Source organism: Rattus norvegicus, chromosome X (genome assembly GCF_021556685.1).
Source record: "Rattus norvegicus strain SHRSP/BbbUtx chromosome X, alternate assembly SHRSP_T2T, whole genome shotgun sequence".
Taxonomy (NCBI): Eukaryota; Metazoa; Chordata; class Mammalia; order Rodentia; family Muridae; genus Rattus; species Rattus norvegicus.
Genome location: NC_141554.1, coordinates 149,350,289 through 149,369,602, shown reverse-complemented (window position 1 = coordinate 149,369,602; position 19,314 = coordinate 149,350,289). Strand labels below are relative to the sequence as shown.

The 19,314-nt window shown below is 38.0% G+C and overlaps 1 pseudogene across 1 annotated transcript in view; it reads right to left on the bottom strand.

The window, feature by feature from the left end:
* Positions 1-287: 287 nt before the first annotated feature.
* Positions 288-19,314, bottom strand: part of LOC147998385 (uncharacterized) — a 59,352-nt pseudogene continuing 40,325 nt past the window's right edge. The window contains exons 3-5 of the transcript XR_015646809.1: positions 2,840-2,899; positions 2,392-2,452; positions 288-2,313 (exon numbers count right to left, since the gene is read on the bottom strand). The product of XR_015646809.1 is annotated as an uncharacterized LOC147998385 (transcript). The remainder of the gene's footprint in view (positions 2,314-2,391; positions 2,453-2,839; positions 2,900-19,314) is intronic.

The following is a 19,314-nucleotide window of genomic DNA, read 5'->3' as shown; positions in this document are numbered from 1 at the left end:
CCTGAACGGAAACTATTTTTTTCCTTGTTTTCATTTTTATGTTCTTCAAGAAATTTCACATTGTTCTTGATACAACATCTCTCCCTAGATTTATTATTCTTGGAGAAGGAGTATGTCTATCTTATCTATGCTTCCTATGCCAATGAAATTGTATCTTCTAAAAATAGATTATTCATCTATCTAATATTTGTTAAATGAATGAGTCTGTCAGCATAAACTTTGCTAAGATTTACTGGTATGTTACTGGTTTTGTTTTTTAGTAAGCCACACAAGTGTTGAAACATAGCATTTATTTTTACAGAAGAGAGGGTTACATCAATTTAAAAATAAAACATCACATTATTTCTTTTCTGTATTTTCTAAAAACATAATAAATAGCAATAAATTTGTGATTACGGTATTTTATAAACTTAGATCATAAAGCTGGCATTTTTTAGTACAAGGAATAAGGTTTGGTAATCTCTCCCAAATAAAAATCTAGTAACCTCTCAAACAGCATATATGACAGTGCTGTGGTCCACTCTTTTCTACTCAAGCTAATTCTGACCTTCCATCACTTAGAATTTTTTTGCTCTTTTCAAACTCAGAGTTAACACATTCAAAAACAAATCCATTACTCTGGGTACATCTGAAGGCTCATGCTCTGTTATCATTGTGAGTGGGCTTCTATTTGGAGAAATGCTTCTGGCATAGACCCTCTCTTCCTCATCTCTTAAAGCCTCTTCATACAAAAATAAGAAAAAAGTGGGCCATGCTCATTGATCCTTGCCAAAAATTCCAGAACTTTCATCTTGGTTGTTTCAGCATGGGCCCTTGGACCCCATAAAATCTCAAAGTGTGGAGGATGACTGTTAGGAAACAGTTGAAATGTCAAATAATCTTCTTGTACCAAATCTCTGGTCAAAAATGCTCTGGGCTTACCATAGATGGGGTGATCCTCCCCATCATATACTCTCATCATATTCAGAAATTCCAGATACTTTCTTCAGAAGCACAGTTCCATTCTATGAATATAAAGCCAAGAATATCTATGAGGAGGCCATTTCTAGGCATTCTCTGCTCTCCACTCAGCTTTTCTTCTTAGGTGACGTTTAATGAACAAGTGTATAGCACTTGCTTATAGTATAGTCTTCCTTTATATCAATGTCAAAAAGCATGTGCAGGCACTTAGAAACATACATAAAGATCATGTGAAATTGTTTCTTGTATTCTTTGCTGACAATCTCTAACATTTCTACTTTTGTGATTGGTTTCTTCACTTGATATTTGAAGATCATAGCATACACCAAGTCAGTCATCTTTTCTTTTAGTAGGCTACTCAAAAAAGGTGGTATGTCTTTTGAAGACTGGATAACACCCAGAATCTCTTCTTCTTGCCTGTGGTTGATATCATCATCTAAATTTTTCTGAAATGTGGAAGAGCAGAAGTAATTCTGAGTTTTCTGAGGAGTCAGTGTTCCTGAAGCACGCCTCTCTTCCTCAATGTCCTGAAATAGAGGAGAGATAGAATTGGGTGGAAAAGGAGTGGGGAAGAGGAGTTAAAGTTGGTAAGGAGACATTTAAATAAGGAAAAGGTATGGATGATGTGTTATTTTTCTCATACTCTCTAGTTTCTTCCTCGTTCTCCTCTTCATCTTCCCCTTCTTGATCTTCTTCATACTCTTCCCACTCTTCCATTTCCTCCTCCTCCATTTCATTCTCTTTTTCTTCCTCATTACCTTCTTTTTCCTCCTCCTCATCTTCTCCCTCTTTTTCTTCTCCCTTTTCTTCTCCTCCTTTTTTCTCCTCTTCCTTCGTATCCTTCTCCTTCTCTTCCTCCTTTTTCTCCTCCTCCTTCTCCTCCTTCTTTTCCTCCTCCTTCTCGTCCTCCTCCTTCTTTTCCTCTTTCTCCTTCACTTCCTCCTCCTCTTTCTCTTGCTCTTCCTTCTCTTCCTCCTCCTCCTTCTTTTCCTCATCCCTCTCTTCTTCCTCCTCCTTCTTTTCCTCCTCCTCTTTCTTGTCCTCCTTCTCCTCTTCCTCCTTCTCCTTCTTTTCCTCCTTCTCCTTCTCTTCCACCTCCTCCTTCTCTTCCTTCTCCTCCTTCTCTTCACTCTCCTCTTTCTCTTCTTCCTCCTCCTCCTCCTCTCCCTCCCCCTCCTCCTCTTCTTCTGGTATGGGTACCAATACAAACATCAAGTCCTCTATTTCATCTGTATCCTGGAAATCACCCTCAAGTTGGAGATGCATACACCTTTGCTGGTGATGCATGATGACTCTTACAGGATGCAGTGGGTAAAATATGAACAGTTGTGTAGGTGATGAGCTTTTACAGGCCTGTGGAAGAAATATATAGTAAATGATCTCAGCTTAAATTTTCAAGCTTTGTAGTTCTGAAATGAAAAGCCAACTTACAGATCTTCTTGGTTGGAGAAATCCCAGAGCTTCAATGGTCAGCTTTTCTAGTTGTCCTTCCCTATAAGAACTGGTATGAAACATGGTAGAAAAAAGTACTCAAACAGACAATTAGCAAAACTGCAGGTCCCAAGACCCTCAATGGGATATGCCAGATTGCATGTCCTGGGGTCTCTTCTATCCTGGTAGGTTTTTTACTTTGGTGCCTATTCAACATTTATACCTCACCTTGATTCCCCACATGTCCATAGCATCTTCAGCTCTCCAATTTGAGAGCATGTAATTGGCATCAGTACATTAACCACATTTTCTGATGCTCAATAAGAACAATTGAGAAGCAGCTTGAGTAGAGGAATGACAGAAGAGAGCCAGGCCCCTCAGAACTAACAGGTAAAACCTGGCTCTGAGATCACTGTACTCTGTTTATATAGTGCTTGTTCATATTCACCTGTCCTCTAGCATGATCTTGTGTGATGAGGCCAAATTCTGTGGAAAATATACAACATTCCTAAAATAAAGGAGATGAAGAGGTGATAGAGCCCCATCTTTAGCCACATCCATTCAGGGACATTCTTGATAATAGGAAATGTTGGCATAACTTTGTAAGAAATGCAGTTCTTCTCAATGTATGGTACCCTCATTCCTCACATATATACCTGGCAGACCTGATACTCCTCTTTCTGTTGCTCTCAAACTGTAAGTTTTTAAAACCTCACAACTCAGCTTTTATAAGTTGCTTGGGCTATTGTTTTTCCTCACAGCAAAATAACAGTGTCTAAGACACATTAAAATATAAAAACTGTACTGTGTTCTAAATTAAAGTTAAAAAGGAAATACAGAGACATAAAGAATGCATAGCCTGTCTTTGACTCTACCACTGAGTTATAATAATATATATAAAATATTCAAAGGCTTACAAACTCCCCTAACTGTGCACCCTGTCCTTCCTCATATCCTTTTCTTGATATGTCTCCAAACTATGAATCCTCTGTAGCAAATACCAATCCATCAAACTCCCTAAAGCCTCACAAACCTATAACTCCTAACATGTACCTCTAAGAAAGAGAGCTTTGCTTATATGAACGGTAATTCATGGGGCATTTACAGCTATGTGTCAAAGGTGCATCCTGTTGAGACTCTCAGCAGTGCCTACATAAATTTATTTTTGAAGAAGTCTCTGCTCAAAACCTTTTATATACTCAGCATGCAGAAGCAAAAAGGCCCATAGTTATCATTCTAAAGTATATGTTATAGTAAAAAGACACATCAGCTAGACAATTTTTAGTGTTGTGATAATATGAAAATCAAGAAGTAGAATATAGTGACAGAATTGGGCAAAGATGTCAAGGCAAGTCTTTCTGAGTTGACACTGTGGAAGAAATTTGAGAGCAACGGAGAAAAGACCATTGTGGAATGTGAAGTGGTCCAGGCAGAGAACAACATGCATAATGCCTTGAGATAGGAAGACCCAGATATATTCAAGGGACTGTAGGAAGTGTGTGCATTTGTGCGTGTGTGCGTGTGTGTGCGTGTGTGTGTGCGTGTGTGTGTGTGTGTGTGTGTGTGTGAGAGAGAGAGAGAGAGAGAGAGAGAGAGAGAGAGAGAGAGAGGCAAGGAATGGGTACCAAGGAGTTCAAATTGTATTCTGAAGATGAGAAGAAATTATTCAGATTTCAGGGAAGGGAAATTAACTTGGAGACATTTATATTATATATGTTGTAGAGGCTAACATGGGACTAAGAATCCCTAATAATGGATTCCATTCATATTTTTTTCAAGAGACAATCTTATCATGAATATATTTGGGTCTCAAATCTGTTTTGAGAATTCCAAAGGAAATTATAAGTATCTCATACTTAGTAAGGGCAAAAGCTTGTTCTATTCATTTTACTCATTGATTGCACTAGAGCAGTCATCCCTAATTGTTACAGGATATCTGTAAAGTTACATGAAATTTGTATGTAACTTCTAGGTTCATCTCTTTCAGTAGTGAGCTCTAAATCAGAATATAGATTTAAAGTAATTACTTAACTCCTGCCTGTTGTTATAGGCCTAAAATGTCAACCAATCAGGAGATGGACCCAGGAGGATTATGAAATCATACCTACACTAGAGAATGTGTTTAAGGCCACCTTCAGCATCCAAGTGAGATCCTGTTTCAAAATAAATATACTAAAGGAAATGGAAGTATATCTTACCATTTAACTAGCATGGGCAATGGGTTCAATCTAGTAAAACCAAAAATAATAAAGTTGATTGCCTTAATTTATTAAAATCCATAATGATGAATATACATCCTCTTTCTTAAATGTTCTGGGGAAACACTGCTTAATTAGACTGTAAATGTTACTGTTGGCTTATTTTCCTCGTGTAAAGGAATAATGTTGAGCTATACTCTTCAAATTCCAAGTGCTTTGCAATTTCACAATATGTACCAAGAAAGGAGAAGAAGGAGAAGTAAAGGGATGCAAAGGTGGAAGACAGAAATTTGTGGGAAGAGCTTTAGGATCCCAGCCCTTCAATAGATAGATTAGAATTCTAATGGTAAACTAAGTTCAAAAACAGATTTCTTTAGTGCCCCCTCAGCAATTGTGCCACTGCTTGTAAATGAGCAAACCTACTTATAAAGCCTAATCTTTAAAATAAATTCCAAGCTATGAAAGCCTAAGCTTTTTAGAGCTATGCTCATTCTATAGAGTTCATCATTTTTTCAAGGGTTTTTAATCTGGGAGACTTTGGCTGATTTAAACATATATCCAAGTTATTGGGTGTATTAGCATTATCATCTTTGCATTATGTTAAAAGTTTTCACACAATACTTAGTTAATTTATCATAGCCCGTGATATAGGAGCTACCATCATTTTGTCCATTTGAAATTTTCTAATAATAATTTTAAAAGTTGTAAGCATGATTTATTGGATAAATTCTTTGCTAAAGAGGCAGGTATTCTGAGAAGAGAGTCTTCTGAAGTTTTTCAATGGATTTCTGACTCCAAATTTTCAAGAGTATAAGTCATGTCTATTGAAGATATTCTATAGTCAGTGTCTTTATGTTTGTATTCTGATATTTTCACTCTGGCATAGAACTAACATAAATTATAACATAAATTTATTTTAATATTGCATCTATATTGATGGTATTCATTTGATCTTTAATCAATGTATGAAAAAGTAAGCCATCCTTTCATAAAATACACTAAAATTTCTAGTCTGTTAAGAAAATATTTGAAATATTAGTGGGAACACATAAATATTACAGAAAAAATATGAATTATGAGAGACTAAAATTGCATCAAGTTTCTTTAAGTAATTCAAATTATTCAAAATACTTCCCAATTACTAGTAGCACACTTCGTATATTTTGGGGATTACTATGTTCCTTTTAATTTCTTGAGAACAAGAACAATGAATAAATAAAGTAGATATACCTTACAATATGCTCCCAAGTTTCAAGTCTCAGAAAAATCTAAGCTAAAGGCATACTACGCTAATGGCAACTCTCTAGAGTAGCATGTTCAGTAATGTTCAGTACCTTTATTGGCACAGATGGTATCCCAGGAATTTGACAACAGTCAATTGATATTCCAGTATCTGTCTATTTTTTCATGTTGTAAACAGGACAGTTGAGAAAAGGATAAGAGTTAAGTCTTCTCTTCCTCACAGATGGGGTTGAGAGGATAAACTAAAGCCCAGGCACTTTCCAGTTTGTCTACTGATTCCGTACATGGTTCATAAAATTAAGATTGGACTTACAAGTAACAGTTTCATTCATGTTTGTTGTGTTTTACATTTGTGTGACATTAAAAACTTAATCTCCTTGAAAATTTCAGAATCTCCAAAAAATTTCAGAATACTTTCCTATGAGAAATTTTCAAGCTTTCATCAAACAAAATCTGCTGTTTATTTAAAGCCATTTCACATGTATTGGTGATATTAACCCTAATTACAGCACATTGCACATATACTTAGTCTGGAAAAGGCTATTAAATGGCCAGAATGATTAATCTAATTTCATTAGTCATAGATCTTAGTTAGATGCATCCATCCCTCCCCCCACCAAAGAATACATTCCTTTCTCCCATTGGAGACATTTTTCTCATGTTTTACTGCATACGCTTTAGTTAGTCATTATAGTTAATTTCCTATTTTCTTTGTAAGTTATATTATGATTACAAAATTAATTAATCAATTTATAAATATATATTCATATTTGATCATCAGGATATTCTAGATACACAGTCTCAAGTGATAAGCATTTAAATATCCCACAAGCATTAAAAAATAATTTCATTAATTTGGGTTGTACACTCCACTTCTTAAATTCATTGTCCTTTATTCTTTAATTACTGTTATATACATACATAAGTATACATAAATTAATAATAAATACAAAAAAAGAAAAATAAAAGTCATTTAGTTTTGGTTATATGCATATGTGTTTAGCACTGCATACTTAAGATTGGATAAGCTATCAGAAGAAGACTTTCTTTCAGCAGTTAATTGCTCACAACCTTTCACTGGGAATTTTAGATTTTCCAATCTCTTGTTGGTATGTCTAATGGTATCAGTGGGAATTGTTTTATATGTTATATAGCCATGAGATATCATAAGTGTAACTGCCCTACCATATCTATAAGGAACAATCTTACTGCAGAAGTTCTTATTCTCTGGCTCTTATAATAGTCGCCACTACTCCCAATTCCCCAGAGTAGGGACTATCTTATAGTTGTATCAATTGGATCTGATCATTGGATAGCCAGTTGTTCCTTGTATTTTTACCGGTTGCAGGTATCTGTAATGGTCTCTGCTAGAGATAAGCTTTTTTGATAAGGGTTGAGAACTCTACTTATCTGTTGGCATATGGACAGATATTTAATACCACTTAGAAATTTTACTGATCTGGGAAGATGGCAGCAGTAGGATCTCTTCTAGAGTCAGCAAGCTTCAACTTCCACATTTACAAATGAAATAAAGAATGCATGTCTTACAAAGGACAAAAATGCACAGAAACATACGGAACTGACTAAGAAAAGGAAAATAAAAACGATCTTAAAGTCATAGAAGCTTCACTCTATTGTGGTGGATTTAATGGTCGTGTTACAATCATATCTATCTTGTCACCTAGCAAAACTGTGAAAGAACTCACAAACATTAGATTTGTTTCCTAAAAAAAATTTGGATCGGGGAGCTGGACCCTAAGAAGTGCTAAGACTGAACCCCCAGTGAACTAGATTGTTGGGGGGAGGGCGGCAATGGGGGGAGGATGGGGAGGGGAACACCCATAAGGAAGGGGAGGGGGAGGGATTAGGGGGATGTTTGCCCGGAAACCGGGAAAGGGAATAACACTCGAAATGTATATAAGAAATACTCAAGTTAATTAAAAAAAAAAAAAAAAGAAAGAAAGAAGTGCAGACACTCCTGAGAACTCAGAGGAGACTACACTCTACCCACATTCCCGAACCAAGAGCAAATCGCCTAGTGCCATCTGTGCCCCCTTTGGGTTTCTGCCTGTGCCAAGAGCTGAAAGCCAGTCCTCAGGAGCGCCCTTCACACCTGAGAGCAGAGGTAAGACCAACTTTTCTGCTCCACACGACCTGCCTGGTGGATTCAGGACATACAAAAGCAAAAGTCCTCTGGGACAGAGTACTTTCAGTTTCTGGCTGTGCTCAGAACTGAACTGACCTGATCCAACAGCTCATTATCAGAGCCCATCTCTCACACCAAAGCAAATACTGGATATCCAAACGCACAGGAAAAGCAAGATTTAGACATGAGATCACAGCTCTCTGCACCCAAATCCTGTGAGGAAGAGAGCTGAACAACCAGAAGTTTGGACAATCCTGAGACCGCAGGACAGTCCACGACTTCTGCCCACCTCACCTATATCCCTGGCTCAAGAGGAAACTGCCTACTGATTAAGGATACAGGGATATAGTAGCAGTCAGCAGAAGTAACCTGCTGGGTCCAGCCTGCACCCTGAACTGAACTGAACCAGTCACACAGCTCCCTGTACCTAAATCCCATGGGGGGTGGGGGGGAGAGCTGGACCCTCAGAAGTGCTGACACTCCTAAGAACTCAGAGGAGACCACTCTCTGCCCACACTTCCGACCCATGAGGAAATCACCTAATGCCACTACTAAGAGTAGTCACAAGCAGGACTCTTCCCATTTCTGCCTGTGCCTGGAGCTGAAAGCCAGTCTCTTTGAATGCTTACACACATGAGAGGAGAGCTCCCCTTCCCAGATCCATCTGAAAGAAAACATGTCTACAGGAGTGTTGACACACAGGCCTACAGGAGGGTCAAGCCACTGTCAGAGACAGCAAGACAAGCTTGACCAAAGACAACCTAATGGCAAGAGGCAAGCACAGGACATAAACAACAGAAACCAAGACTACTTGGCATCATCAGAGCCCATCTCTCACACCAAAGCAAATACTGCATATCCAAAACGCACAGGAAAAGCAAGATTTAGATATGAGATCACATTTTATCATGATGTTGGAGGACTTTAAGAAGGACATAAAAAGGGGTTGGGGATTTAGCTCAGTGGTAGAGTGCTTGTCTAGCAAGCGCAAGGCCCTGGGTTTGGTCCCCAGCTCCAGAAAAAAAAAAAGAAGGACATAAAAAACTCCCTTAGAGAAATACAGGACAACACAAGTAAACAAGTAGAAGCCCTTAAAGAGGAAACACAAAAATCCCTTAAAGAATTACAGGAAAACACAACCAAACAGGTGAAGGAATTGAACAAAACCGTCTAGGATTTAAAAATGGAAATAGAAACAATAAAGAAAGAGCAAAGGAAGACAAACCTAAAGATAGAACACATAAGGAAGAGACCAGGAGTCACAAATGCAAGCACCACAAACATAATACAAGAGATAGAAGAGAGAATCTCAGGGGCAAAAGATACCATAGAAAACATCAACATAAACATCAAAGATTATATAAAATGCAAAAAGCCCCTAGCCTAAAATATCCAGGAAATCCAGAGAACAGTGAAAATATCAAACCTGAGGATAATAGGTAAAAAAGAGAGTGAAGACTCGCGATTTAAAGGACCAGTAAATATCTTCAACAAAATTATAGAAGAAAACTTCCCTAACCTAAAGAAAGAAATGCCCATAAACATACAAGAGGCCAACAGAACTCCATATAGATTGGAGGAGAAAAGAAATCCCTTCTATCACATAGTAGTCAAAACACCAAATGCACAAAACAAAGAAAGAATTTTAAAAGCAGTAAGGGGAAAAGACCAAGTAACATATAAAGGTAGACCTATCAGAATTACACCACACTTCCTACCAGAGACTACAAAAGCCAGAAGATCCTCGGCAGATGTTATGCAGACCCTAAGAAAACACAAATGGCAGCCCAGACTACTATATCCAGTAAAACTCTCAATATAGATGGAGGAACTAAGATATTTCATGACAAAACCAAATTTACATAATATATTTTTACAAATCAAGCCCTACAAAGGATAATAGATGGAAAATTCCAGCACAAAGAGGGAAACTACAAACTAGAAAAAGCAAGAAAGTAATATCCTTGCAACACAGCCAAAAGAAGAGAAGCACACAAACATAATTCCACCTCTAACAACAAAAATAACAGGAAGCAGCAACTATTCCTTAATATCTCAACATCAATAGACTCAATTCCCCCATAAAATGAAATACATTAAGAGACTGGATATAAAAAGAGGACCCAGCATTTTGTTGCATGCAGGAAACACACCGCAGAGAAAAAGAAAGACACTACCTCAGAGAAAATGGCTAGAAAACAACTTTCCAAGCAAATGGCATGAAGAAATAAGCTGGAGTAGCAATTCTAATAGCAAATAAAATTGACTTTCAACAAACCGTCATCAAAAAAGATAAGGGAGGACATTTCATGTTTATGAAAGGAAAAATCCACTAAAATGAACTCTCAATCTTAAATATCTATTTTCCAAATAAGAGGGCACATACATTCAAAAAAGAAACCTTACTAAAGCTCAAATCACACACTGCCCCTCACACAATAATAGTAGGGGATTTCAACAACCCATTCTCATCAATGGACAGATCACGGAAACAGAAATTAAACAGAGACATAGACAGACTAAGAAAAGTCATGAACAAAATTGATTTAACATATATTTATAGACCATTTCATCATAAAACAAAAGGATATACCTTCTTCTCAACACCTCATAGTACCTTATCCGAAAGTGACCATATAATCAGTCAAAAACAGGCCTCAACAGATACAGGAAGATAGAAGTCATCCCATGTAGCCTATCAGATCACCACAGGCTAAAGCTGGTCTTCAATAAGAACAAAAATGACAGAAAGTCCACATATATGTGGAAGTTGAAAAACACTCTACTCAATGATAATTTGGTCAAGGAAGAAATAAAGAAAGAAATTAAAGACTTCTTAGAATTTAATGAAAATGAAGGCACAATACACCCAAACTTATGGGACACAATGAAAGCAGTGCTAAGAGGAAAACACATAGCTCTGAGTGCCTCCAAAAAGAAACTGGAGAGAGCATATATCAGCAGCTTGACAGCACACCTAAAAGCTCTAGAACAAGAAGAAGCAAATACACCAAAGAGGAATAGAAAGCAGGAAATAATCAAATTCAAGTCTGAAATCAACCAAGTAGAAACAAAAAGGACTATACAAAGAATCAACCAAACCAGGAGCTGGTTCTTTGAGAAAATCAACAAGATAGATGAACCATTATCCAGACTAACCAGAGGGCACAGAGAGTTTTCCAAATTAATAAAATCATAAATGAAAAGGGAGACATAAAAACAGAATCTGAGGAAATTCAAAAAAAAAACAACAGATCCTACTATAATAGCCTATATTCAACCATACTTGAAAATCTGGATGAAATGAACAATTTATTTAACAATACCGGTTTCTCTTTCTTCCAGATCTACCCCCTTTCACCTCCCCTCAGAAAAGAGCAGGCCTTCCAGGGACATGAAGCAAATAAGGCACAACAAGCTACAAGAAGATCAAGCACATATTCTAGCATTCAGGCTGGATAAGGGAACTCGGTAGGAGGAAGAGGTCCCAAAAGAAGGCAAAAGAATCAGAGACAGCCCCCACACCACTGTTAGGAATCCCACAAAAACACAAAACTTCCAAACCATAATGTATATGCCAAAGACCTAGGTCAGACCCATAAGGGCTCTCTGATCTCTGTGAGGCCCAGTGAGTTAGTTCTGTGGGACATGTCCTTGTGGCATCTTTGATCCCCCTGGTTCCTCCAATCTTTTCTCTGAAGAAATCGCTGATCTTCTCCTAATATTTGACTGTGGGATTCTGCATTTATTCCCATCAGTTTTTGGGTAAAATCTCTCTAAGTCTAGTTGATGACAATTAAGCTAGGCACTGATCCAAGCACAATCTGGACACATGATGAACTGTAGGTTGGAGGTTTTCTGCCTGAGTTGGTGTCCCAATTAGTCCACGTGAGGCCTTGACTGGTTACCAAAGATGGCCTGTTCAGGCCATGTGTCCCCCATTAGTAGGAATCTTCACTAATATTACCTTGTAGGTGCTGTGCAATTTACATTGTACTAGGTTTCTACCTTTATCCCAAATGTTCCCCAATTCCAATTCTCTCCTGCCACAGAAAATCAGCAAATAAAGAGTAAAAATAAAACATTATAAAATGATGACTTCTAGAACTACCCTGTTAACAAATCTAGACATAATATCACATGAAAACAAAAATATAAAACAAAGTTCTACATTAAAATATAGATATTACTCAAAAATACTAATATAATAATATTATAATAATAATATAAATAACTAGAAACAAGTGTTTCTACTTCTATTTCAACAATTTAGGGTTGCTATTGTTCTGTAATAGTTAATCTTTGTCATCAAATTGATTCACTCTCAGATCCATTAAAAGATACATAATTTGTTTGTGATGGTATTTCCTGGAAGAATTAACTGAAAGGGAGAAGATGCTACCATAGAGTGAGCAGCACCTTGCAGTAGTCCAGGTATAGATAAGTCTGGGGCAATGTAGTGCTTCTTCTTGCCTGCCTGCCTTCACTCTCTACTTGTGAGTTCATCTACTCTGTTGTTGCATTTGCTTCTGACATCCTAGAGGTCTTAGCACCAGCTTGGTATTTCCAAGGCATACAGCATAAGGAACTGTAGAGATGCCTGGTTTTCATACTCCTCAGTGTACAGACAATGTTGGACAAACCACCACAAAATAATGTTAGCCAATTTAATAAATCCCCTTCTACACAAGTATTGTTCCTGAAGCAAGCAGCAAAATACCTATTTTAAACAAATTACTGTAACACATAAAAGCAGAGTAGTAAACTGTGAAATATAAATATGTGGAATATAAATATGAAATATATACATATACATATATTTTCAACATAAATATATACATATACATACATATATTCAACATCCTTTCATTGTGACAAATGCTACTGATGAAAAGGAATTTCCTTTACTTACAAAGGATGCATGTAAAACAAATTTCTATAGCTAACATTATGCTCTGTGGTAAAAGACTGCAATCTGTCTCCCTAGTATCAAAAGCAAAGACCATTTCTACTCAAAATAATGCTAAAATTTTAGCCAGTGTAATTAGTGGAAAAAGGATTAAGAAAATGCATTTGTATTGAAAGAAAACTATCATTATTTACACAGTGCATGATAACATCATATATAAAATATATAAAACATTCTAAAGAATATATACAAATTATAATTCATTGCATTATAGAAAAGATTTTACAAAAGATCAAAGATATAAACTTAATACACAAAACTCTGCTGTATTTCCATATGCTAGCAAAAATTCAAATCAAAGGTTACCCCCAAATAAAATACAAAAGCAGTTCAATTTAAAATGACAAGCTAAAGTACTGCCCTTATGTAACACCCAAAGTAAATGTGTCCCTCTGATCTTGAGATAAAACTTCCCAGACCACAAAACAAAATGAGCCTTTAATCTTCATGACTGCCTCAGTTAGTTCTTTGTACTGATATGAACATATACAATGTGGGACTATTGCAGTATTGAAGGTCTTAAGAGAATTTAGGTTAATTCACTGAATATTTATCAAGTATTTTCCTTTCAGGAACCCAAACAAAGGTCTAAAATGTGTTCTTCTTAGAGGCAGAAGAGCCATAGAGAATCATAGATCAGCATAATGATTTTCACATACTTAACAACTCACGTGCGGCTAGTCCTAATGAGTCAGTTTTCCTCTTGGGCCACTGAGTTTAGATTCCTAATGAAGCATGACAGGCAGCCATTGTACATCAATGAATCAATGAATATTTTATCAGTTGGAAATGGTACAGAAAGTGATTAGAAACTATTCATTAAAACAGCAATGAAAAACCAGCAAAGATTTAAAAATACTTAACAGCTATCTATGGATTAAAATGTTTAAATCTAAATTTGAAATGGAATAACTCCTAATAATCATCAAATAATAGTTTAAAATCAGCCTTTCCTATTGTGTACTAAGTAAATTGTTTTCTATGTATCTCAGGGTGTGGTATATCTAGGATTATGCTTGAAACATATTTTCAAAATATAGTCTCAGACATTGTCATAGATTTCTTACAATGATCACATTTCATTGTTATAAATCCCTGTAATATGTGTGTTACCATATATGTTTTACTGAGAAGGAAACTGAAATTTTAGAAAAGATTTAAATCATGCAGTTAGTTAAGAGCAGAGATAGTACTTGATCATGAATAAAATTAGCATCTCCAGGCCTCGACAAAGACCAAGAATAAGGAAGGCGTCCAAGAATCACTGGAGGTTACCTTAGTTGTGACAATTTCTGGAACCTGAAGATGCTACCTTCTGTAGCCAGGCAGGCACCCCAGTAGAGCAAACAGAGACACCAACCCACCCACAAAACTTTTGACCCAAAATTTGTCCTGTCTACAAGAAATGCAGGGACAATGATGGAGCAGAGACTGAAGGAAATGTTCAAGCAATGACTGGCCCAAATTGAAACCCACTCCATGGGCAAGCTTCAATTCCTGACATTAATAATGATACTGTTATGCTTCCAGACAGGAGCACATTGTCCTCTGAGAGCCTCAACTGAGCAGCTGACTCAAAGAGATACAGATACTCACAGCTGAACAGCCAAAAGAGTTTGGAGACCCTTAAGGAAGAAGACGGGGAGAATTACAGGCCCTGAAGGGGATAGGAAACCAACAGGAAGACCAAAATAGCCAACTAACCTGGACCCTTGGGGCTGTCAGAGACTGAACCACGAACCAAAGAACACACACAGGCTGGATCTAGGCCTATCTGCACATAAACAGCAGATGTGCAGCTTGGTCTTCATGTGGGCCCCAAACAAGTAGAATGAGGTTTATCCCAAAAGTTGTTGCCTGTATGTGGAATATGTTTTAGCTGGGCTACTTTGCCTGGCCTTAGTGGGAGAGGATGTGCCTAGCCTCACAGAGACATGAAGAGCCAAAGTAGGGGGTATTCTCAGGAACGATAGCCTCTCAAGCGATAAGGAGGGGAGGAGGAGAAGGGATAACTAAGAGGGGGACAGTGAGTGGTATGCTAAGTGAATAAGTGAAAAAATTAAACCGATTTTTACTTATTTATTTATATCTCAAGTCCTTCTCCCTTATGGTTCCCCTCAATGAGACCTTCCCTTCATGCTCCTCCCCTCTCCTCTGAGAAGGTGCCCCCCCCCTTGTGTTTCACCAGCACTACCACCACTCAGGTACATCAAATCTTTGCCACATTAGAAGTATCCTCTCTCACTGAGGCAAGACAAGGCAGTCCTGTTGAGAAATAGATACCACAGTCAGGCTGCAGCTTTAGGGAGAGCCTCAGCTCCAGTAGTAAGGAGGACCATGTAGAGATTAAGCTGCACATCTCCATATGTGAAAAGGGACTCATTCTAGTTCATGTGTGTTTTTTGGTTGGTTGCTCAGTGTCTGAGATTCCAAAGGTACAGGTTATTTGACTCTGTTGGTCACCCTGTGGGGTTCCCAGTCCCTTCTGGGCCCTCAGTCCTTCTAACTTTTTCATAAGAATCCTGACCTCTGTCCAATATTTGGCTGTAGGTATCTGTGTATCTTTCAATCAGCTGCTGGATAGAGCCCCTTGGAGGACAGTTATGCTAAACTTCTGCCTATAAGCATAACAGAATATTATTAATAATGTCAGGGATTGATGCTTGCCCATAGGATAGGTTTTAAGTTGAGTCAGTCATTTGTTGGGCACTCCTTCAGTTTCTTCTCAATGTTTGTCCCTGCATTTCTTGTAGACAGGACAATTTTGGGTTGAAGGTGATGTGGATGGGTTAATGTCCTTTATCCCTCCACTGGGGGTCCTGCATGGCTATAGGAGGTGGCCTCTTCAGATTCCATGTTCCCTTTGCTGGGCATCTCAGTTATGGTCACCGGCATCGACTTCTGGGAGCCTCCCCAATCTCAGGTCTCTCGGACTTCCTAAAGATTCCTCCCACTTCTAGCAGCTACAGATTTCCATTTATTCTCTTGGTCCTCTGAGTCTCTCTCTTGTTTCTCCCAACACCTGTCCCCAAATCTAGTCTCTCTCCTCTCTCTGAGGCACTTTCCTTCCTCCCTTTGTCTGCTATGATTATTTTGTTCCGTCTTCTAGTGTAATTCAACATTCTCAGTTCTTTCTTCTTGTTTAATTACTTCGGGGCTATGGGGTGTATCATGGGTACCCTGTACTTTACTATCCACTTATCAGATAAGTGAGTAGATACCATGCATATTCTTTCAGTTTGGGTTACCTCACTCAGGATGATATTCTCAAGACCCATCTATTTGCCTGAAAATTTGATGACGTACTTGTTTTTAATAGCTGTGTATTGATTTTTGACAAAGGAGCCAAAACCATCCAATGGAAAAAAGATAGCATTTTCAGCAAATGGTGCTGGTTCAACTGGAGGTCAGCATGTAGAAGAATGCAGATCGATCCATGCTTATCACCCTGTACAAAGCTTAAGTCCAAGTGGATCAAGGACCTCCCCATCAAACCAGACACACTCAAACTAATAGAAGAAAAACTAGGGAAGCATCTGGAACACATGGGCACAGGAAAAAATTTCCTGAACAAAACACCAATGGCTTATGCTCTAAGATCAAGAATCGACAATGGGATCTCATAAAACTGCAACATTCTGTAAGGCAAAGGACTCTGTGGTTAGGACAAAACGGCAACCAACAGATTGGGAAAAGATCTTTACCAATCCTACAACAGATAGAGGCCTTATATCCAAAATATACAAAGAACTCAAGAAGTTAGACCGCAGGGAGACAAATAACCCTATTAAAAATGGGGTTCAGAGCTAAACAAAGAATTCACAGCTGAGGAATGCCAAATGGCCGAGAAACACCTAAAGAAATGTTCAACATCTTTAGCCATAAGGGAAATGCAAATCAAAACAACCCTGAGATTTCACCTCACACCAGTGAGAATGGCTAAGATCAAAAACTCAGGGGACAGCAGATGCTGGCGAGGATGTGGAGAAAGAGGAACACTCCTCCATTGTTGGTGGGATTGCAGACTGGTACAACCATTCTAGAAATCAGTCTGGAGGTTCCTCAGAAAATTGGACATTGAACTGCCTGAGGATCCAGCTATACCACTCTTGGGCATATACCCAAAAGATGCCCCAACATATAAAAAAGACACGTGCTCCACTATGTTCATCGCAGCCTTATTTATAATAGCGAGAAGCTGGAAAGAACCCAGATGCCCTTCAACAGAGGAATGGATACAGAAAATATGGTACATCTACACAATGGAATATTACTCAGCTATCAAAAACAATGACTTTATGAAATTCGTAGGCAAATGGTTGGAACTGGAAAATATCATCCTGAGTGAGGTAACCCAATCACAGAGAAACACACATGGTATGCACTCATTGATAAGTGACTATTAGCCCAAATGCTTGAATTACCCTAGATGCATAGAACACATGAAACTCAAGACGGATGATCAAAATGTGAATGCTTCACTCCTTCTTTAAAAGGGGAACAAGAATACCCTTGGCAGGGAAGAGAGAGGCTAAGATTAAAACAGAGACTGAAGGAACACCCATTCAGAGCCTGCCCCACATGTGGCCCATACATATACAGCCACCCAATTAGACAAGATGGATAAAGCAAAGAAGTGCAGGCAGACAGGAACCGCATGTAGATCTCTCCTGAGAGACACAGCAAGAATACAACAAATACAGAGGCGAATGCCAGCAGCAAACCACTGAACTGAGAACACGACCCCCGTTGAAGGAATCAGAGAAAGAACTGGAAGAGCTTGAAGGGGCTCGGGACCCCATATGAACAACAATGCCAAGCAACCAGAGCTTCCAGGGACTAAGCCACTACCTAAAGACTATACATGGACTGACCCTGGATTCTGACCTCATAGGTAGCATTGAATATCCTAGTAAGATCATCAGTCTAAGGGGAAGCCCTGGGTCCTGCTAAGACTGAACGTGATTGTTGGGGGGAGGGCGGCAATGAGGGGAGGATGGGGAGGGGAACACCCATAAAGAAGGGGATAGGGAGGGATTAGGAGAATGTTGGCCCGTAAACCGGGAAAGGGAATAACACTCGAAATGTAAATAAGAAATACTCAAGTTAAAAAATAAAATAAAATAAAATAAAATAAAATAAAATAAAGAGCTGTGTATTATTCCGTTGTGTAAATGAACCACATTTTCTGATTCCATTCTTCAGTTGAGGAACATCCGGGTTGTTTCCAGTTTCTGGCTATTACAAATAAATCTACTAAAAAGATAGGGGAGCACGTGTCCTTGTTATATGATGGAGCATCTTTTAGGTGTATGCCCAGGAGTGGTATTGTTGGGTAGAACTATTTACGATTTACTGAAAAACCACCAGATTGATTTCCAGAGTAGCTGTACAAGTTTGCAGTCCCACCAGGTATTAAGAAGTGTTTGCCCATCTCCACATCCTCACCAGCACATGGTGTTAATTGAGTTTTTTATCTTACCATTCTGATTGATACAATGTGGAATCCAGGATTGTTTTTGATTTATATTTCCTTGATGACTAAGGATGCTGAACATTTCTTTAAGTGATTCTAGCCATTTAAATTTTCTCTCTCGAGAATTCTGTTTACCTCTGTGCCCCAATTTTTTAATTATTTGGTTTGCTAGAGTCTAATATCTGGAAGCATCATCATCCCTGACATCAAGCTGTACTACAAAGCAATGGTGATAAAAGCTGAATAATGTTGGTATAGAGACAGACAGGTTGGTCAATGGAATCAAATTGAAGATCCAGAAATAAACCCTTATACTTTGGACACATGATTTTTGACAAACAAAAACATAACAGTGAAAAAAAAGAAAACATCTTCAACAAATGTTGCTGGTCTAATTGGTGGTCTGAATGTGTAAGAATGTAATGGACCAATATTTTCCATTCTGCACAAAACTTAAGATCAAATGATTCAAGGACTTCAACATAAGACCAGATACCCTAAGTCTAATAAAAAAGACATGGGGAAAGAGCATTGAACACATGGGCACAGAGAAAAATTTCCTGAATAGAACACAAATTGCTCAGCCTCTAAGATTAACAAAAGACAAATGGGAACTCATAAAATTGAAAGCTTCTGTAGGGCAAAGGACAATGTCAATAGCACAAAAGAGCAATCAACAGATTCAGAAAATATCTTGACGAATCCACATCTGATAGAGGGCTAATGTCCAAAATACATAAAGAACTAAAAAACACTTTTAATTATACAATTGTATAATCTAGAGCTTTAATGTCATTACAAAACTTGCACACAACAGCAAAAATCAGTAGTTCTGAAATAGGAACACTGTGACACACCATGTGACAATCTTAGTACATCAAGAAATTTTTAA